Genomic DNA, 23,991 nt, shown 5'->3' on the forward strand with positions numbered 1-23,991 from the left:
GCCACACATAGAGCTTTGAATGAGTGCCAGTCCAGATGGATTTCTCTCAATCATTCACGTCTGAAAAGTTGCTGGCCCCCCACCCTTCAATACATAAAGCTCAAACAGTTGTTTTTGGCCTCCATACATCACATTTACTTTCAGTTTGCCTTTGGGAGATGATTTTTCACCTGTGTAAGTCTATAGCTTCACTGAGATTTTCTCGAATGGTATCTTAGAAAGCAGTCTGTTGTAGTCAGCCACTGGAATTATGGACAAAGCTGACCCTGTTATCCAGCTCCATTTTCAGTTTTACACTGGACACATCTATTATGATCCAGATGATTTTGAGATCTGCTTTGGTTATACTATGCAGTTCTATGCATGATAGTTCACCTTTGTCAGACTCTATGTTGGCTGATTATGTTTTACGATGATTATGATTATGCATTTGCTTAGTTTTCTGTTGTGTTGAGACCTTTCACCTGGTTGTGCTTTTTGTTTGCTTTGCATATTCTCTCTATATGCCCTTGTTTATGACACTTCTTACAGATTTTTTTCTTTGAACCAACAGTCATTTGCATCATGGGAGGATTTGCCACATCGATAACATCTTTGGCTTTTTGCACAGTTCAGGGACATTTTGTGCATTTCACGTTCTAACCTCCATTTCTGTACTTCTGCTGCATCCTTTCCTGAAATGTCTAATGATATTGCAATGGTCACTGCCCGTTCTAAGTTTAGGTCTCTTTCAGATAATAGCCAGTTTTGAGTTCTTTGACTATGTATGCCACCTACTAGAGTGTCTCTTAATGCATCAGAAAGTCCATCTCTAAAATTACAGTACTGGGAGAGTTTGCATAGTCCTGCAATGTACTCAGAAATACTGTTCCTTTGGTAAAATCTGAATTTCTCCATTATTACCAGCTGTTTAGGGCTCAAGTAATATTGTAAAATCGTAACAATTTCATTGAATATCTTGCTTACTGGCATTGCAGGGGTTAGTACACTTTGTACAATCTTGGGCCCATTAAACTTAGAAGCTTAATTAGGGCTTTCTTTTGCTCCACCATGTTGGTTGCATTACAATACAATCCCACCCTCTTGATACATAACTCCCATCCTTCATTAGCACTATCAAATTTGTCAACTTTCCTGATGAAGACATTGCCATGCTATTTTTACTTTAAATTCAACGCATCTTTCACTGTGTACAATGCACTGTACTCATGCCTTTGTTAGCATCCATGATGGCTTCCTCGTGCTGTTTAATTCTTGCTGTTTTGTCGTGTAACTTTTGGTGCAGTTAGTGATATTTTCTGACATTCAGATTCATACTCATCACCAATTTGTTATGTCTGTATACAATTACATATCAGCTGAATAAAAATAGCATGCGCAAGATGGCTTTAACTGGTGTATTCACGTTGCAGCAAGAGAGAGAGTGAAAACAATGTGCAGCATATGTAGACAGCAGAGCATGTGCAGTCAAGAGGTCAGTGCATAGTGCTGGGGGGTGGGGGTAGGTCATTGTTCTAAGATAAATAGATCCACACATCACAGTAAATCTATAAAATTTATTGCCGCAGATAATTGTGGGGGTCTATTTATTCTATTTAAGGTGGAGTTTGATAGGTTCTTGATTAGGAAGGGTGTCAAAGGTTATGGGGACAATGCAGTAAAATGGCGTTGAGAGGGGATATAAGCAGTCATGACTCGATGGGTTATATGGCCTAATTCTTTTCCTGTATCTTAACATCTTATGCCAGAAAATTAGTTTTTTTTAACAGGTAATCTATTCAGTATAGCTGGCAACCCAATAAAGTGACAGACTCATGGTCAACTAGTAGTCACAAGCAGTGTATTCTCATTCGCTTTAGGTATCTTGACCAATAACTTTTGAGCTAGTTTCCGAAACATAGGTGCTGTTCTTCAGTACAGCACAGCAGTGGCAGATGGAATTTGATCCAGGCAAGTGTGACGTAATTTACAGTGAGAAGTCAAATAATTTTATGACATATGGACTAAATGGCAGAGACTTTGGGAGTGCTGACATAAAGTACAGAGAGACCCCTGGGTGTAAATCATCACTTTCTGAAAATAAGTGATGCACAGGGAAGTGCAGTGAAAAGGCATTTTGTATGCCTTCCTTCATGGGCAATAATGCAGAACATAAGAGCAGAGACATGATATTGCAGATGTGCTATCCATTGGTTAGCATGCACTTAAAGTATTGTAAAATTTTAATTGCCACACTACAGTGAGGATGTGTAACAACAGAGAGAATGCAGGCTGTTGGGAGGGTCTAGAACATGTTTCCAAACATTTTTTTTTTAGCCAAACACTGCCTAAAACACATTCATACTTGCTAATGTCCCCTAAAATACCTTCGTACTTGTCAACACCCCTCTTAGACACAATATACTTTCTGGTGCCCCCATAGTGTAAAAACCTGTCTAACATATGCTAACACGAGAAAAGTGATTCTGCTTTAAATTTTTATTTGTCTTCAAACCTAGCTTACACAGTATCTGTGCATTGTACAGTAGCTTTGATATCAATGTGACCCTTGAACTTGGTTTTTGGCAAGAGTTGACATTTCTGGTTCAAGTTGTGACAGCAAAAGCCTTAAGTCTCACGTGTAACAATGTCCAAGTGGTTTCTGTTCTTTGTGAGTATGTGGTTCACTACACTGAAGCCTCTTTCAACAAGGTAGGAGGATGGAAATGCAATGAAAAGCAGTTTGGCTGTTCTCAAAGTTTCAGGAAACTTCATAGGACAGTGTAGCCACATACCACAAAAACTGACATTTTTGAAAAGCATTTTTGCTTCTTCATCATTCTGAATTTTGATAATTTCTTCTTGCAAACTCTCTTCCTATTCCTCCACCTTGCAAAGAAATGGGTTAATTACCCAATGTGGTATTCCCAGATTGTTCAAATCCCTAAATCAATTATGAAAATCTTTCTTCAGTGACTTCAAGTGTAAGTAGTACTCTTGAAAATCAGTATCTGTGAAAGAGAGTGCCATGCACTCCATGCAGAGAAAATGTAAAAACATCCTTCTCCCCACGTTTTGCTCATACATTTCTAATTTTCTGATAAAAGTGAACACTGCACTTTTTGCCTGGATTCCATTAAAACTCTCACCCTGCAGTTTCATTTGTTCATTTTGTCATACAGATTGGCTAAGTATGCCACATTTCCACCTAGTTTGATCTTGTATCCCAAGCTCTTATAGACTTCAGCAAAAATTCAACCACAGTGTCAAAAAGATCAAAGAAAGGTTTGCAGCAGCAGCCTTTTGGCAGCCAATACACTTTAGTGTGGAGAAGTGAGCATTCAAACTCTTCATCATTATTCTGGCGTTTCTGACAAAATATTCTGCTATTTAATTGATGAGCTTTAATTTTGTTGATAGCAGATACTATAAGAGCCATATATGAAAAATTCACTGGCTGAGGATTTTGGCTGCGAGATGTTGACGATGAATTATACAATGGATTGCAAACAGACTTGGAATTTCTTTTTTCATAAATGCCACTAAATTAACATGGTGACTTCTCATATATGGTGCTGCATCTGTTGCACAAAAAATCATTTTCCTAGTTGGAATACTTTAATCTTCAATATACATTTTAAGCTTGTCATAGAATGATTCTCCATTGCTACTTGTTTTTAACTTTTTACTGAAGAGAACCTCTTCATAAACTTTTTCATTTTTGATAAATCGTACATGTGCTATTAGCAACGTCTCATTGTCCCACACAGTTAACTCATCCAGTTGTATCCCAAATTCTGTTTTTGGTAACTCTGTGCATAGTTGATATTCAGTGTCTTCACTCATTTTGTCAATACAATGAGTTAAAGAGTTATTACTCAGAGGAATTGATTTTAAAATACTGGTGTCCATTTTGAAATTAGAAATGAGCACTTCTGATACAGCAGGCATTATTAATCTTTCACCAATTTTATGAGATTGTCCACACTCTACTATCATTTTGGAAATTTTATAAGAAGCAATGAGACTGCTATTAATGACATTTATAGCTTTCTTGGCAAATGACTCGAGTGTGCAACATTTTTCAAATGCTTCTTTCATCTACTAGAATTGAGTAATACCATAAGTAGCCTTTTCAGGATATCTTTAACAGAAGTGTTCCAGCGGGAATGGAATAAAACCATACTCCATGTATTGACACACTTTTTATAGTTTCTGCTTCTTAGCAGGATTGGAATTCAAGGCTTCACCACCTTCAGACTCATAGAGAGCTCGCTGTGCATCATTAAATGAACTAAATTATAAATTAAAAAATTAACACAAACTGGGAATGCCTATCAGATGTTGATGATGGCAGCAAGTTGACCTGGACGGTATGACGGTAGCGCCATGCAAAGCAACGGTGATGAGAAGATGAAGAAGAAAATTACGTTGGCAAGGATTCAGATTGGAATCTGAAAGTTAGTCGGCATAGGGCTAGTGTTCAGCAGGCTCCCATTATACGATTTACTTTAGTACAATTGACCAATCACATAAGGTCTCTTAATTCCCAAAGATGATTCTTGACCGCAAACCTTGAACACTTCAAGAGGAATCCTTGCGGTTGGCAGATTCACTGATTGGTTCTGTTTCACCGTTTGGTTCTGGCAGGCACTGTATTATTGCGTGACCTGTTTTCTGTAGATCTGCCGAGAAAGTTGAGAGGGTGTACTTGACTTACTAACTATTAAATTGCATGAACTTGTTCCATGCCCCGAGTCAAGGGGAACTGTTGGGCACCATTGCTATTAACTTATGTCTGTTTGGTAAGTTCGGATGAGATTTCTGAGTTTCAGATGCGTTGTGATGATGAGCGCTCACTGCTTGCAGACTTGTGGTTCTCCCTGTCTTCCAGGGCCTCATCCTTTTTTTTTGGAAGTGCCTGCTCTACTAATGGTTGGTCAGGTCTCATGCCTCAAGTTAGGGTGCCACTTATCACATCCCCACAAGTATCATGAATGCTCCGGAGATTACTTTAGTTTCCCCTAATGCCCCCTTAGGACTCATAACCACCCCACTGGGAATCACTGGTCTAGAACTACAGAGCATATGTTTAAACTGAGAGGGGTAAAATTTAATGGAGATCTGAGAAGTTATTTTTCCATAGTGAGGATGGGAAATTTTTCGAGTGCGCTGCCAGAGTGGATAGTGAATGTAATAGGAAGGATAAGTTGGGTCATGAGGGTTTATTTTTGTGCTATTGGTTTCTATGATTCTTTAATACATAAGACCATAAGATATAGGAGCAGAATTAGACAATTTGGCCCATGGAATTTACTCCACCATTTCATCATGTCTGATCCAATTTTCCTCTCAGCCCCAGTCTCCTGCCTTCTCCCCATATCCCTTCATGCCCTGACTAACAACCCTTGCCTTAATTTGGCCTCCACAGCTGCCTGTGGCAAAGAATTTCACAGATTCACCACTCCCTGGCTGAAGAAATTCCTCCTCATCTCCATTCTAAAAAGACACCCCTCTATTCTGCAGCTGTGACCTCTGGTCATGGACTCTCCCACCATAGGAAACATCCTCTCCACATCCACTCTATCAAGGCCTTTTTCAGGGAAGATAGAGTATTCTGGAAAACTCCATTTCATCATCAAATTGATGAGATTTATGTTTTTCTGGTCAATCAAGTAAAATCTACCTATTGATCATGTTTCAGATTTCCAGAATTTTACTTTAGTCAGAGGGTCCGAGCATACTATGGCATAGAAACAGGTCCTTTGGCCCATCTAGTCCATGCTGACCTGATATTCTGCCTAGTCCCGTCAACTCAAACCTAGATCATATGGCTCTAAACTTCTCCCATCCATGTACCCATCCAAATCTCTCATAAATTTTACAATTCTACCCATCTCTATTACTTCTGTTGATAGCTTGTTTCATACTTTCACCACCCTCTGAATGAAGAAGTTTCCCCCCAACTTCTCCTTAAACCTATTTCTTGTCTACTTCAAGAAATTATGCATCTGTATTCCCATATCATTTTGTTCTACCACACACATCAGAACTCTATCATTCACTGCATAAGTCTTGCCCTGGTTTGTCCTCCTAAAGTGCAACACATCACACTTGTCTGCATTAAATTCCATCTGCCATTTTTCAGCCCATCTTTCCAGTTGGTCTTTGCCAAAGTCCATGCAGACATTGTCTATCGCCTTTCCTTCATCAACTTTGTTGGTAACCTGAAGTTCAAGTTAATTGTCTTCTGACTGTAGATATATACAAGCAAACAAAATAACACTCCTCCAGACCAGGAATGTTAATTACGGTACACAGCTCATAAAACAAAAAAAAACAGAAGTAAGTGAATAAAATATAATTAAAAATGTCTGTATGTGCAACACAGGTAAACAGTAAACAATATATATCCTGTAATGCCATAGTATTTTATCTTGTTAAGCAGCTCATGTGTGGCAACTTATCAAATGCCTTCTGAAAATCCAAGTAAATGACATCCACCCCCTTTCCTTTGTTCACCCTGTTTCTTACCTCCTCGAAGAACTCTAACAGCTTGTCAGGCAAGATTTTCCTTGACAGAAACCATGCTGACCATGCATGCATGATAAATTATTTTATCATTTGTTTCCAAGTATCATGAAACCTCATCCCTAAAAAATAGACTCCAACACTTTTCCAACCACTAAGGTTAGGCTAACTGGCTGATAATTTCCTTTCTGTTGCCTTCCACCCTTCTTAAAGAGTGGAGTGACATTTGCAATCTTTCAGACCTCCAGGACTATGCCAGAACCAAGAAATTCTTGAAAGATCATGACCAATGCATCTGTTATCTCTTCAGCACCCTCTTTCTGGCCTCTGGGATGTAGTCCATCTGCTCAAGGTGACTTGTCCACCTTAGGACCTTTAAGTTTTCTTAGCATTTTTTCCTTCATAATTGTAATGGCACTCACTCCTGCTCCCTGGCACGCTGCTAGTGTCTTCCACTATGAAGGTTGATGCAAAGTATCCATTAAGTTCATCTGCCATTTCTTTCTCCCCCATTACTACCTCACCAGTATCATTTTCCAGTGGTCAACTCTCACCTCCTCTTTAAACTTTATATAACTGAAAAAAGAACTTTTCATATCCTGTTTTATATTATTAGATATAGTTTGTCCTCATATTTCATTTTTTTTCCTTCTTATAACTTTTTAGTTGCCTTTTGCTGGATTTTAAAAGCTTTCCAATCATCCAACTTCCCACTCACTTCTGTTAGCTTATATGCCCTCTCCTTGGCCTTTATGCAGTCCTTAATTTCCCTTGTTAGCTATGGCTGCTTAGCCCTGCCATTTGAGAACTACTTCAGTGGACATATCTATCCTGTGCCTTGTGAACTATTCACAGAAACTCTGCCGTCATCTCCTCCTGTATCTTCCTCCAATCCACCCAGGCAAGTTCATCTCTCATGTCTCTATAATTCCTTTTTATTCCATTCCAATACTGATACATATGTCCTACAGATATGAGGTGAGGCATTTTGGCCCGATCCTGATGTCCCTGTAAACTGGTTTGACATGTTTAACGAGTGTTCTGTATGCAGTGAGTAACAAAAGTAGCATGTGGTCTGAGTATCCCAGGTGAGAGTGGTGGGGGTGGCAGCTTTGGAAGCTTCATTGGATCCACAGATGTTGAAGAGGACCAGGTCTAATATATTCTCTGCTCTGGTTGAAAAGGTGACATGTTGGCAGAACTTTGGCAGGACGACCCTAACCTCCTCAAAAACCTACAACATCTACCACACATAAAGCCATGTTAATTAACACTAATAATGCCTTGTCTATCCAGTTCTACTATGACTTCCTACTTTTAAGATTTCTGACAGTCTGACCATGTTGGGCCTCAAGGATGATAATGTGATGAAATCAGGGAACTTCAGTTGTTTGCCAAGAGTGACTTCAGTTGACAGTCAGTCGCCATGGCGAGCAAGTCTGCCAGTGATCCAGGCTGAGGCTGTGTTTGGTCTCCAGCTTTGATAAAGACTATGAACTTTCTGGATTGTTGGAGCAGCCTACTATTGTTAATTGGTGTTAAACTACTTCTAGAATACACGTGTCTAATTATTATGCAGACTGTTAAAAATCAGTTTTCTCTAAGGATATCTTTAGCTTGCTAATATACTCTCTCTATACCACTTATTCTGACAGCTGAAGGGCTGCCTTCAGGATCCAAAGCATATTTATTTCATTCTCCAAGTGCTTTTGCAACTGCAGCCAGTCATGTGTTTGTATAATCAGTAACATTGATCTTGGACATCCCACTTCAGCTTAGATATCCAATGATGGAAAAGCAATAAGCAACAGCATCTATTGATGAATATTCTTGATTATAAAGAAAGCGTAAGTGTTAACTGCGGCCCTGATGATTTCATCAAGTGCAGTGGATGATCAGTGTTGTGTGACATAGTGGAAGGAAATTGTGTTTGTTTGAAAATATTAAACATATCGAAGAATTTGAGGTCATGGATGTTCTAGTCTTCATAGCTTCAGTTCCAGTATATTGTTACCGCAATTTTTGGATTACCAATGATTGATTCTAGTTATTTATCATCTTCCGCCTGCAGTTTGATAGCATTTGTTACACTGATGGCCAGAAGATCCATTTTATTTAAATGGAAAGATTCTGATCCCCCATTACACTTCAATGGTTCTCTCAAACTATAGCCTGTTTAAATGTAGAAAAATTTAGGAGTGGCATGGTTAATTCCTCAATTAAGTTCGAGGAAACTTGGGTCTTTTATTCAATATTTCCATACATATGACTTAAGTTGAGTTTTTTTTTGGAACACACTGAAATAGAGCCAATGATTTCATGAAGGGTGGCTGCCTAAGTGCAGAATTTGGGTCAGTTTGACTTCTGATGTGACCAATGCTGGGTACAAGAAACAGTACAGATAAAGTGCATAAAATCTATTTCACACTTGGTACCTTGTATCTTCCCCTTTTTTTCCGAATCATGGTCTCAATTCAAGTTCAAATCTGAGTCCAGGTCTGGATACAGACCTGATCCAGTCTCACGTTGGTTGAAGTTAGAATAGTGTTGCAACCTCTGAAGGTATAGGGATCAAATGTGAAGTTCACTATTCTTGAGAGGAAGTGGAGGTCACAATTAGGAGTATAGAGTCCATAATAAATTTGAAATATTTGTCTCATGACTATAAGGCAGCAGCAGTTTGAGAACACAAGAAGAGTGCTCTAATCAAATAGATGATCAAGGAAACCTGCCTCTCGAGTCCTGAGACAGGCAACTTCTGCGTGAGTCTCCTGTTCACAGTCCGGATGAGTGTTTGCCAAAATCCCTGAGGCTGCATTCCACAAGCATATTGGATGCCATTGTACTTGGTCAAGCTCTTCCATGTCTCTAACATGAATGAAAATTACAGGTTTCAAGAGAATCATCATAAGATTATTATTTTCCTTTAGATTTCTTTTATTTTTACTTTGAGACTAAGCCACTTCACGTACAATATCATTGTGTAATTAATTCCAATTCTAGGCCACAAATCATTTGAAAGTATTCCTCTACATTTTCTATGAAGCTGAAGTGTGCTATTACACTCAGTATCCATGCCAGCTTGCAGATCAATATCATTCCTCCGCTAGTATTTTTTTCTCTGTTAACCTATTCTCCAGACTTTCCAAACGACTTTATCATCCATCTAGATCTGAGCCATTTATACTGACCAATTAATCTAAAAGCTATTTGGAATGTGGTGGAGTGCTGGCACAGTTGGTGGAAACCTATGTGGTCACAAGGAAGGTATGTAACTACCTCACAGCAGCATTGGGGGTTCGGACTGAACCGCTGTCTGTGGAGTTGTGAGACAACGGCTCTACCAGCTTGATGTTGCCTTTTCCAAATCCTTTCTACAAAAATAATGGTCAAATGAACACCAAATAAAAACTATTCAGAGAATTAAACAGAGAGAGGATGAAATTCTGCAAAGGTGCTGAGTAGAATGGTTAGTCATAAATCAGCTGTTCAGGGTACTTTCCACCTGTCTTTTTTTCAAAAGTTATTGTACTTCAGTACTGTGTAAAAAGAATTTTATCATTGTTGCATCTGCTATTTTTCCTGGATTATATATTAAACTGAGTTTACTTATCTAGTTAAATGGGGATCAAGTATCTCTTAAAGAAGAGCAAAAAGTTATCGTCAGACAAGCAAGAATTCTTCCTTCAGATTAGAAGCCACTTATTTCAATTGCATTTATAAATCAGAATCAGGTTTATTATCACTGATTTATATGACATGAAATTTCAAACAAGAGAAACTCTGCAGATGTGAGAAATCAGAGCTACACACAACAAATTACTGGAGGAACTCAGCTGGCCAGGCAGCATTGATGGAAAAGAGTACAGTTGACGTTTTGGGCCAAAATCTGAGGATCAAAGGTATGAGTGGTGAATCAATAATGTAGAAACTAATGTTAACCACATGATCCCCTATCCTCAGTCTGTTGATGGTTCTGCCTGGAACCCTGTGGATGGCCATCTAAGACAATTGCAGGCATGGTCTGGCTCAACTCTTGCAGCGGTACGGCTAGCCAACAGGTGGTTCCTAACTCCAGAAAATTACCCACTGGCCCTGAGTCCACGGAAGTCTTCACCTGCCTCAAGTTCTCACCCCAGGTGAACTTAACCTTCAGCACAAAACCTGAATCTGTGGGATTGGGAGTATTGGCTGCTACCATCTGACACTGGACAGTCTTAACAGTTTCCTGTCAGTTGCATCCTGGAACATTCAGCCTGCAGGTGACCTGCTTCCTTTCAGTAAAAGCAGCAACCTTGACTCTGATGCCAGGACCTTTCATTGGTGGGGAGTCTAGTCCAGCTGATCTGCATGTGGATCTTGACTAGGTGACAGGCTGGTCATAGTCCAAGGTTTGGGAACTGAACTGCAATGCACAGGAATGGGCTTGGACCAGCTCTCTTTGACCTCCTGAAGTAGTCCCCATTTTGTTTTGCAAGACTATTATCGAGACAGATGGACTGGTCAATCAGAGCCTCTAAGTTCTCTGAGGTGAGGCTCTCTGAGGCTTTCCCGAGGTGAGGACATCCCTCAGTTTACCTCTGAGACTGTGGCGGTATAGAGTGGCCAAGACCTCCCCATCCAACCACTCTCTTCGGCCAAGGTCTGAAATTTGATCATTTAGTTGACCACTGACCATAAGACTAAGACATTGGAGCAGAATTCGGCCAGTTGAACCATCAAATTTGCTCTGCCATTGAATCATGACTGATTCTTTTTTCCTCTCCTCAACCCCATTTCCCGGCCGTCCCTATAATTGTGTCCAATCAAGAGCCTATCAATCCCTGCCTTAAATACACCCAACGAGCTGACCTCCTCGTCTGCCTGTGGTAACAAATTCCACAAGTTCACCACCTTCTAGCTAAAGAAATTTCTCAATCTTTTTTTAATGATACCCCTCTATCCTGAGGCTATACCCTCTTGTCTTAGATTTTCCCACCCATGGAAAACATCCTTTCCACATCTACTCTGTCTAGGCCTTTCAATATTCAGAAAGTATCAATGAGACCCCCACCCCATCCTTCTAAATTCCAGCAAGTACTGACCCAGAGCCATCAAATGTTCCTCATACGATAATGTTTCATTCCTGGAATCATCCTTGTGAACCTCCTTTGGATCCTCTCTAATACCAGAATACCTTTTCTGAGATTAGGAGCCCAAAACCGTTCACAATACTGTCTCACCAGTGCCTTATAAAGCCTCAGTATCACATCTCTGCTCTTGTATTCAAGTCCTGTTAACCATCCCACCTGTTGAATCTGCATTAGGTGGTCCAAGATGGCCATGAATTCCTCTAATCTCTGACCTAAGTCCCCAATCCATGATGGTCCATGCCAGGACCCTTCCAATCAGGAGAGAGATAATGAAGGCCACTTTTCTATGCTCCAAAGGGAACAGGGGCAGCTGGAGTTCAAACCTTAAATCACTCTGGGGCTGGCAGATGTGCTGGCTCCGCAGAATGACCGAGCAGCTTTCCTGAGCAACTCTGGCTTCCTCCTTGCGAAAGCTGATGAACAACTACAGTTCCTGGAGATTGTGAATCTGCAGACTATGTCTGGAAATCCTCTCACTGTGGCTGGCCACAGCGTACAAAAGATTCTGAAACCCCAGTGAACCCATGTTAGCTCAATCGTACTGTGACGTGAGTCCTTAACAAGGATGGCTTGGACTCATATGCTGGAGTATCCCAAGCAAGGGTCAAGACACCGTATCAAACTGGATCAAGATCAGAGCACAGAACAAAAGCCAGATGATATCACTAGCAGGGCTTACAATTGAGCACTGGACCTCACTTCAGGTGCTCTTTAAATACTCAATTCTTGGCACCCAAAACATGATTGCCAATTAGGCGGACTGTTCTGAACCCTTAAGGGGCTGTGCCAGCTATCCATTCTCCAGAGAGTTAGAGCATCTAAATCCTGCAAGATGGCATGGTTGGGAGCATCTTGTAACAATCTTTTCCTCAATGTCCCAGTGGCTATTGGGGAATCTGCAGAACAATCCCATCAGAGTGATTGTACTCTTCCTATTTTTGAGTTCTACCCATATAGACACAGTGAATGAGACCTCCATTATGTCCCTTCTGAGTGCAGATGTGATATTGTCCTTAATTAGTAGTGCAACTCCCCTACCTCCTTTATTTCATTCATTGTCTTTTCTGAAACATCTAAACTCTGGGATATTAAGCACCCACTTCTGTCCCTCTCTCAATCAAGTCTCTGCAATGGCTAAAAAGTTATAGTTCCATGTGCTGATCCATGCTCCAAGTTCATCTTTGCCCATAATACCCCAAGCATTAAAATGCACACACTTAAAGCTATCTTTCCCATTGTATTTGTTAATTTGTTGAGTCCCTTTTTACTTGCCCTGCAATTTACCTTCCTGTCCATCCCTCCAGTGTCTGACCTGGTGCTTCAGTTCCCATTCCCCTGCCAAACTAAATTAAACTCTCCTGGGCAGCACTCGTGAACCTTCCAGCCAAGATATTGGTTCCCCTCCAGGTTAGGTGCAACCCGTTCCTCTTGTACAGGTCACCCCTGCCCCAGTGAAGGTTCCAAATATCCAAGGATCTGGAACCCTGCCCTTGCACCAGTTCCTTAGCCACTCATTCACCTGTACTATCATCTTATTCTTGTTGTGACTAGGACATGGCACTGAGAGAAATCCAGAGATTAACACTTTGGAGGTCCTGCTCTTCTGCTTGTTCCCTAACTTCCTACACTCACTGCACAGGACCTCTTCCCTCTTTCTACCAATGAATGCCATTGGAGCAAATGTGCACAATGCCTTCAGGCTGCCCACCCTTCTTCTTAAAAATATTCTGCAGTCATCCTGAGACATTCTTGACTCTAGGTTCTGGGAGGCAACACACCATCCTGGCGTCTCTTTCACGGCCACAGATTCTCCTGTCTGTCCCGCTAACTATCAGGTCTCCTGTCACTATCACTCTACCTGACTTTACCCTTCCTTGCCACTGGCCTGGCTATTGCTGCTGTGCCTGCTTGGTCTACTCCCACAGCAGTGTCCAAAGGAGTATACTTGTTGCTGAGGGGAATGGGCACAGGGGAACTCTGCACTAACTGCTTACTCCCTTTGCTTCTTCTGATAGTCACCCACATCTATCTGAAGCCTGATCACCGCTGTAAGAACCTCATCCAAAAGCCTCTTGGCTGGTCCTAGGTAGATCCAGCTTCAGCTCCAATTCAATGACCTTGTCAGTGAAGAGCTAAAATTGGGTCTATTTCAAAAAGATGTAGTCACCGGGAAGACCATCAAGTACCCTGCAATCTTACATCTTACAAGAGGAGCATTTGAGAATTACACTTTTAAAGAAACTCCGTATCGCAAACCTTTCAACAAGCATTACAATCAAGTAAGAATTTTTTGAAATGTACTGTTTCTGTTATATAATTGTGGCAGGCTACTTGGAAGCGGTTTGCAATAATGTTGAAATCAACCAAAAGCAGGAATTTAATAATAACTAGATCTTCCATCTCAGTGATATTTATTGAGGGATAAGTATTGGTCAGAAACACACTGTCAGGACTTGTAATATAATAATTAGGTACCTTTAATGTTTCTTCTTATTAATTGAAGGCATGAGGTTATCAGTGTCACAGCAGACACTTACTGCCCATTTATATTTACATTTCAGAAATAAATTATGACTTTGAATCACTGTGGCCATTTTGATAAAGCTTGGGAAAAGGATGTCAAGATTGTGGACCTAGTGAGGAGCCTGGTGAGGATCTTAAATCTCTGGCCATTTATTCAGTAAATTAACCATTTATTACCACACCACTGCTCCACAAAATTGAAATTCATCTTGTGGTTCATGCAAAAGAAATTGAGATTCTCTAAGCTAAAAAAAAATCCTTTCATCTGTAGTAATATGGAGGAAAATGTTCTGCCACAGAGCGATCATCCTGTCACGTCCAGTGACATTGACAAGAGTTTGTAGAAATATGTAGCTTCTATGCGGTTAGGTTTCAATCAGCATCACAAATGCTTTGATGGGTTTATCATTGTAATTTTAAATATAAACATCAAAATCATTATCATTTGTGACTTGTATTGTGGTGGCTTACCTATCTGGATCTATCTTGCTTCTTTGTTTGATCATTTGTTTTGGTTTCAAAGCTCTTATTAACTACAGAATCATTCAAGCTCAGCAGAGAGAACTACTTCAAGTATTAATAAAGAAAATATAGACAAGCTTCCTCTAATATTAGCAATTAAATTGCTATCCATCTCATATGATATTATAAGTAGGTATCTATATCTTATAATATCTAATAAAGTAGCCAATGAGTGTATGTATATACTTGTGTTTGTATCTATAAAGAGACAATGTTCAGAGGTACTCTGTGGCCACTTTATTCATTATGCATGTGCACTGCTGCAAGTACAGTATCCAATTAGCCAGTCATGAGAGAGCAACTCAATGCATAGTCAAGAGATTCAGTTGATAAAGAAATGACTTACTAATCATTTATCAGTACCCACAGCAGAATTGGTGGCCATCATTTTAGGCTTACAGTAGGTGGAGGAGATTTGTCTATGTAAAGCTGTAGTTTTCTCAGATTCAAATATGAATACAAAACAATATTTCTTATTCAAATTATTGGTTTACATGGTTGATCACTTAGCTATGAAAGCTGTTAAAAGTTCAGCAGTGGATATAGACCTTACACTTAGCAAATCAGAAGCTAAGGGGTTGGGAGGATTAAGAATTAGGGGTTATGGAAGGACCTGTGGGGTAATTGGCATAAGGGGAAACACCTTTGTAGAAAACATAAAGCAGTCGAGTTTATGGGAGAATCAGGTAAAACAAGAAGGGAAGGAATTATTTTGACACAACTTAGAATTGAGCATTCTCTGCTGAATTTTTCCTTTGTCTTGTTAAAAAACATCATTCTGGGTTGTGTAGGTTTTGTCATAATTATGAAACTGTTGAACATATACTACTACAGGGTGAAATATATAAGGTTGAAAGAAATCAAATGCAGACTTCATTACAATCTTTGGAGGGTTGACAGTTTTTATTTAAAAACTGTTAAGTTATGAGAGCGACTTTAATTCACTGTCTTTCATTACTTACAATGTATAGTCCTTTTTGTGGTAATTTAGCTTTCACTTTAAAAGAAAAGTAGTAAGGGTATTATTTCCCAATACCTTACACTACACTGCAGTTAGTGGTGGTAAAGCATCTTTAAGTTAGACTGCCAGCCATCAGTAAAAGTCAAAAGAAGAAGAGGTTCAGTTGTTGAATGGGAAAGAAATGAGATGTAAGTGTCTTTGACTGTGGAATGATTGTTTGTGACAGATGGGGTGGTTTGTGTACCTCAGAAACAGCTGATCTCCTGGGATTTTCATGCACAACAGTCCTTAAAGTTCATAGAAAGTGGTGCAATAAACAACCAAATATTAATTTAGCCACAGTTCTTTGGGCAAAGCTGCCTTGCTAATGAGAACAGGGCAGAAGAGAATGGCTAGGCTGGTCAACCTGTTTGGAAGGCAACAGTAACTTGAATAACTACGCATTACAAAAGTGGTGTGCAGAAGAGCATCTCTGAGTACACAACATGTCAGACCTTGAAGCAGATGGGCTACAGCAGCAGAATGCTATGAGCATGCACTGAGTATACCTCATAAACTGGCCACTCAGTGTTTAACAATTACACAGTATACAGATAGAGAGAGACAGACATTGGCAGTTATTACAACTAAGAGACACGAATAAAACCAGGCATCACAGAAAGCTTCAGAGTTGTTAGAGTGGATTTTAATTATCAAACAGAGGCATTATTAAGAGATCATGATTATTTTGAGACATGGGTACAAAATAATTCTAGTCATCCTCAACAACTTAAAGTATTAAAAATAGTCTCCAAGCAACAATGAAATGAAACAAAGGAATGAGCAAAATGAAATGAAAACGATATTCTGTATAAATATTGCCATTACCTTTAGATATTATCAAATTGAGGGGCAACATATAATTTTTTTGCTTCCTTTCTTCATAAAAATCTGGTACTTTCATTTGATTTTCCACTGTTTGATTTTAATGAGTTTTTGCAGAAATGGGCTTTCATAGCATAAGATATTCCAGTGCTTGCTTAGACTTGGAGAATTAGTTTCAACTTTATTTGAGCATGGAAACAATTTCTGTTTGGAAAATACTGCATATTAACTAATATTCCTCTATAAGCTGCTTCTTTCATCTAAGTTTGAGTTAAAAGGAGTAAGTTCAAATGGGATTTAAAATAATATTACTTGTCACAGCTTTCAATTTCCAGAATTAAAAATTACCAAAGAACACCATTTCAAACTAGTTCTATCATGTAATGAAAATTCTGTTTTTGAGGTTAAGAGATTGCAGTGATCTATATGTGACAGCTGACACTATGACACACTTCTCTTTCACTTCACCTTTTCAGAATATGAGCTCATCTGCATATGAGTGGCAGGAAATCAGTATGCTAATGATCCAATGACCACAAGACCTAGTGACTGACCGGGTCCCTTTTTCTGTCTGTAGCCTCTGTCTCAATAAAGCTCCCCTTGCTTTATTGGCTACAGGATCATTTTTTTACATAATGTAAAACCCCTCCATATGTTAACAGTTCAACATTCAGCTACACTATTGTTCTACACTGATTTTTACACTCAGCCCTCATGAACTCTTGCTTTCTCCTCTTCACCTGTCTAGTTTCAATGTCTTCCTGAATTACAAAGTCGCAATTCTGAATTACATTCCAGATGGTCAATACAGCATCAGTAGTTACAATGGGGTTATACATTTACAATGGGAGGTGACTTTATTGAGATTTACTTATTGTCTGTTATGCCACTGGCGTTTAGGGCAGCAATGAAGTTCCTTCATCTTTGGCGATGTTCAGGGCTTCCTTCATCGTGCCAGTAGCTTCCTCTTGCTTTTCACTATCATCAGTCATATAAGTCCCAGGTGGAGATTCAGGAATACCATTGCACTGAGATGCAGAAGGTTACTTCATTACTGATTCTGTGTCAGTTTTGCTTGACCAGTCAAGTTTGTTAACCCTGAGATGAACCCCTGAACCTGGAGGACCAGTGAACCACTCTTAACCTGATCTCTACCTTTTGACCTGTCTGACATGCGTGACACTAACATGAGCCAAAGCATAAATCTCTGTCTCCAGCCAACAGAGTTCTCTGAGTCATTGAGGCATGCAAGCTTCCAAGTAAATGAGAATAGAAGTAAAATTTGTATGAGGGTTGCATTATAGATGGGAAATGCAAACTGGCCTTATTGTATATTTTATTGAAATAAGATATGCAGATATTGATTTGAAATTCCACCTTCAAATAAAGAAGTTCTTCAGAAAAATATTACAGCTACAAAAGAGCATCTCCTTATTCATTTGCATAGCATGTTTTATCAATTGCTCTTGCCTATTATAATTTCCAATAGCTCTTGGTGTGGAACTCCGAAGTTCAGTAGTTCAATAGTTCCATTTAATATCAGAGAAATGCATACAACATACATCCGGAAATTCTTTTTCTACTATGTGTGACTCCATTGTGTGTGTGTGTGTGTGTGTGTGTGTGTGTGTGTGTGTGTGTGTGTGTGTGTGTGTGTGTGTGTGAGTGTGTGTGTGTGTGTGTGTGAGTGTGTGTGTGTGTGTGTGAGTGTGTGTGTGTGTGTGTGTGTGTGTGTGTGTGTGTGTGAGTGTGTGTGTGTGTGTGAGTGTGTGTGTGTGTGTGTGTGTGTATATAAAATAGGCCAGCAGATAATATGGTATTTTTAATGTAGTTACATTTGTCTCTGAGGTGACTATACACTATTAGATTGTTTGATCTGGGTTTATATATCAACTTGCTTCAGAGTTACCTTTATTTCAATGTAGCTCAATGTGTGAACTTCTCAGGTCCAGTCTCTCAACCTAAATCTTGCTATAGTTATATTTTATTTCCCATTGGAATGACATGCTTTAATATTTACTGTATATTTATCATTTTCCAGGGTCAGGAAATGTGATTCTGAATTTAACTTATTTATTAAACCAAAGATTTAAGCTTGGACTTTCAGACTCAAATCTAATACAGCTTCTTTATTAATATACAGTCTAAAATGATAAAGAAGTTACTGCAGAATCCCTCACACAGAGGATTGCTGAAGCATGGCAATGATTTGCCACAGTGAGTAACTCAGGCAGAAACTGTTGAATATCTTCAGGGAATATTTGAAACACAGGGACATACACATTTATGAGATACTTGGGCAGGAGAATTAGGCTGGATTGATCTCTCAAATAGGCTGCACAGACTACATGAAAGACAGCACAAAAGACACACCATCGGCTTGGTTTTATTTGGAGTTTGAGGAGATTTGGTATGTCAGCAAAGACATTTGTGAATTTCTACAGATGTACAGTGAAGAACATTCTGACTCGTTGCATCACAGCCTGGTATAGAGGCTGCAACACAGAGAATCACGTTGGACATGCCCAAGTGTTGTCGACTTGGCCAGCTCCATGCACAAGCCTCCCCACCATTAAGGACATTTTAACCAGGCGGTGCCTGAAGAAGGTGGCATCATCCTTAAGGATCCTCACCAGCCAGGACATGCCCACTTCTAATTAGTACCATCAGGGATGAGGAGTCTGAAGACCCATATTCAATGATTCAGGAACAGCTTCTTTGCCTTCCTCATCAGATTTCTGAATGGTACATGAACTAATTAACACTACCTCATTATAATATTTATCTACTGTGTAACTTATAAGTTTTTTGTCTTTGCAATGTACTGGCACCACAAAACAAATGATTTTATGTCAAAAAGAGGTAATAATAAACCTGATTCTAATTCGGACCCTGATTGTGATTTTGATTCTGTCTGGTGTGTTGTGCTTGAGCTTCTGCAATTCATGACACTGCGGTTTCCAACCTACTTGGTAGGAACATCAATAAACTGAAGTCTGTAGTGTCAACACTTTCAAACTCAGCAAGCTCTGTGTATAAAAAAAGCAAATTTCACATGACAATGTACACGATTCTGACAAAAGAAATCTGAAATCTGTAACCATTTTATCATATTTTAAATATTTCATTTAAAAAGTACCGATCCTTTTGGACAAACTTTTAAATAGTTGATGAGAGTACTCTTGTAAAGAAAATGACTTGCCAACCTATTGCTGATATACCACCTGAAAAATTCCTGAAAAAAAAGTAATGGTGTGTGAATGATGTATCTTATTATTAATGTGCAAACACAGTCACAACTTATCATAAGGAATGATCTCATGAATTATGAATTACTTCAGGTTGTTGGCTGATTAACTTAGCTTCCACTTTAAAATTGTGGAACCGACAACTTGCTCTCCATCGCCTTATAATTTTCATAAACCTACTGCTTTTGCACATCAATTGCTCATTAAACCTGTCACAGAAAGTTAAATTTAATGATTAGTAGTGCATGCACCCTTTTAATAATGTAGTAATTGATAATGACTGGCAGTCAATCACTTTTATTCAAAAAGTGATCATTCATAGATGTGAAGATTCATTCCTTCGGTTTGCAAATTGTTAAGAGAATTTTTTAAATGTCATAATCTAGACATTTAAAAAAATCTTCTGTTCATTTTTTATCTTTTATGCCAATATTGTCTCTCCTCATTATCCTTTCTGATTTGACATTGAGATTGTTCAAAGCAATTCTTCAAAATATTACCTCTATTACTAGTCATTTCTTTAATCTATTTTATTAGGACATATGTCTGCTGGAGGCCTGCAGGTAAAACTTAAACACAGGATCCTGAGGTCCACCCTCCTACCACTCGCCTGGCCAATGAACTAGATAATGAAACTGAAGACTTCAATACCAGAGGAACATCAGGGACTGCTGTGCACTCTGCTTCACAGAGACATGGCTCACTCAGCACTCCAGATACAGCAGTCCAGCCCGAGGGCTTCACCTCCCACCACATGGACTGCAGAGCAGCATCTTGTAAAGCAGCCGCAGCTGTTGCTAAGAACGGGGCGAACCCAAACGCAGGACACTGGCACAGAGACTGAGTTAGGGTGCAGACGAAGGCGTGAGCAGTGCTGGAACTGAACGGCAAACAGGAGGGTGAACAGGAAAGCAGGCAGGCAGAATTTATCTTGACATGGAGTATAGAAAGGCAAATGGCAGACAATACTTTTCTTAACACAGGGAGACGGAGTTACACAGGGTAACCTCGGTACTGAAGTAAAACTTAGAATACTTATCTCGACACGGAGAGACAGAGTTTCACTGGTAAACCTCGGTACTGAAGTAGAACTTAGAATACACAACCCTAAGCGGCCGGGAACGTTAATTACCGCACTGGCTAAAACAACAATCTGGCAATGAGTGGATGCAAATCCGAGCCGGGGTTTTTAAGCTGCAGGTCTTGATGAGAACCAGGTGTACCGCCATCAAAGGGAATTAGGAGAAAATGGAGAATTAACGATCAGGACCATGGCAGTGGCAACACTTCATTCATGAATAATTCATTATGCTGCTCAGATGTGGCAGTTCTCTCTCAGCCATTGATTGGAAACATCGAGCAGACCAGTGTCATCCATTCTATCTGCTGAGGGAGTTTTCCACCATCATTCTAGTTGCAATGTACGCTCCATCCCTGGCAAACAATAACCTGGCACTGGAGGAGCTGAGCACTATGTTCAACAGTCATAAGACTGTGCACACTGATGTCCTCCCAATCATTGTGGGGGGCTTCAACCAGACCAGCTTGAAGAAGTCTTAGGTGACTTAGTAAACTACCACCTATATGTCATCCACGGAATGAAAGGAGCAAACACACTTGATCACAGTTATAATATCAATATGACTACTTACTCTAACGTCTCATGAACACACTTGGGCAAGTATCAGCATTTAGGCAGAGGCTGCAGACCACAGCACTAATGATAAGGACCATCAGGGCAGTTGGATTCATGCATACAACCTTTAAAGCCTGAGTTAAATTACCTCACCTTGCAAACAGGTCCATAACTACCTTGTCAGAAAACCACAGTCATTGCAGGTTGGCAATTATACCCAACACAGGCACACTTCAGCGACACATGCTTAGCCCACTCTTCTATTCTCTCTAAACCCATGATTATGTGGCTAGACACAGCTCAAAGGTCAAATATAAAATTGCTGATGACACAACTGTTGTTGGCAGAATCTCAGAGGGTGACAAGAGATGTACAGGAGGAAAAGGATTGACTGGTTAAGTGATGTTTTAACGCAACCTTGCACTCAATGTCAGCAAGACCAGGGAATTGATAATGGACTTCAAGAAGGGAAGATCAGAAAAACCCTCACAGTGGAAAGGGAAAGCAACTTCATGTTCCTAAGCTTCAGAGGACCAATCATGGGCCCAACATATGGCTGCTATCATGGAGAAAGCACACCAGTGGCTATACTTCGTTTGGAGACTGAAAAGATATGGTACATCACCAAAGACTCTGGTAAATTTCTACAAATGTACCATGGGGAGGATTCTGAATGATTGCATTACTGTCTAGTTTGGGGATTCCAATACACAGGATTACAAGAGGCTATGAAGAATTGTAAACTTAGCTAGCTCCATCACGGGCACAACTCTTCCCACTATTGAGAACATCTTCAAAAGGTGGTGCCTCAAGAAAGCTACACCCATCGTTAAAGACATTCACTGTCTGGAACATGCCCTCTTCACGTTACTACCAGACCTTCACTCAGTATTTTAGAGCAGCTCCTTCCCCCACGGCTATCAGATTTTTGAATGGTCCACAATCTTCTAAGCACTATATTGTGATTCCTGTTTTGGACCTTTTTGTTTAAAAAAAATTAATTATAATGTAACATAATAATTTTTATTTCTTGCTCTTTGGTGGTGTCACAAATCAACACATTTCATGACATATATCAGTGATAGTAAACTTGATTCTATTTCTGATTCCTATTTGTTAAAGAACACTCTGCCCCCATTATTCAATGCAGTTGTAGATACCATCTTGACCTCATTATACTGTCATCAGTTTATAATTCCATAAATGTTATGAGGGAGAGATTGCTGGATGTGCAGATTAATGTGTTGATCATTAATTTATTGGACTAGAAATCCAAGTGAGTGGTTGATAGCAAGACAGATCTGCCACAGGAGTTGATGGAACAAGACACAAGTTCTATTGTAAAGAAGAATTTAGACTGAGTTTTAAATAGGTGATAGGTGGGATGAAGAGCATATTTCTATTCTGTAAAACTCTATGACTTCTGAATAAGTTAATTTCATCTTGTCTTGCAAATGCGCACATTTAAAATTTTGTCATGAACAAACCTTATGTCATAAGGGTTTAAAAATGCAAATCAATCTTGAGGTTTTGTATCTTGAGATCTTGATCACATTGTTGGGATGGTAATATCTTAAGTATACAAAAGCTTAAATGAGCTCCAATATTGTGCATTTTTGATAAACTGCAATCAGAAAGATATAGCAACAAAGTAAAAAGTATAATTTTGAAAGATGAAGAATGAATGAAAATAAGCATTTTTGCCTGAGGTATTGAAGAAAGGAACTGATTGATTATTTCATGATAATCAAAAATAGCAAGTAGTTTAAATATGGTATTTCCTCTAAATCCATGTATTGACAATTAGGTTCTATGTCCAGTGATGCTACTGAATTGAGAAAGAACTGAATGTGAGTGGGTGAGTGCCAAAGCAAGAGACTACCTGATTGATGATAGTTTAAGAAAAATTTTGTTTCACTGTAATGAGAATTAAAATGGAGGCATACAAATAAACATGCATCATACATTTTAATTAGCAGAAGAAGGTTACTTAGCCCTTCAGATTGGCTCTGCTGTTTGAAAAGCACATGGTTGATCAGATGATAATTTCAACTCCACTTTCCTGACTACATGCAATAATCTTTCTTATTAAAAATCTGTGCCTCTGATTGCAATATATACAAAAATCTTTGCTTATAAAGTCCTTTGAGGAAAACAATTTTAAAAGCTCATAATCTTCTGAGATACAAAATGTACTGTATATCATTTCAATCCTATTTGAGCAATTTTGTTTATAACAATGATTCTTGTGAGATATTGTCCTAAAAGTGTGAAGTAGCTCATTTTGGTAGGTCAAATATGATGGCAGAATATAGTATTAATTGTAAGACTTGGCAGTGTGGAGGATCAGAGGGCTCTTGGGGTCTGAGTCCATAGGATGCTCAAAGCAGCACATAGGTTGACTCTGTGGTTAAGAAGGCATAGGGTGTATTGACCTTCATTAATCATGGAATTGAATTTAGGAGCTGAGTGGTAATGTTGCAGCTATATAGGATCCCGGTCAGACCCCACTTACAGTATTGTGCTCAGATCTGGTTGCCTCACTACAGGAAGGATGTGGAAGCCATAGAAAGGGTGCAGAGGAGATTTACAAGG

Source organism: Hemitrygon akajei, chromosome 2 (genome assembly GCF_048418815.1).
Source record: "Hemitrygon akajei chromosome 2, sHemAka1.3, whole genome shotgun sequence".
In the NCBI taxonomy this organism is placed as follows: domain Eukaryota; kingdom Metazoa; phylum Chordata; class Chondrichthyes; order Myliobatiformes; family Dasyatidae; genus Hemitrygon; species Hemitrygon akajei.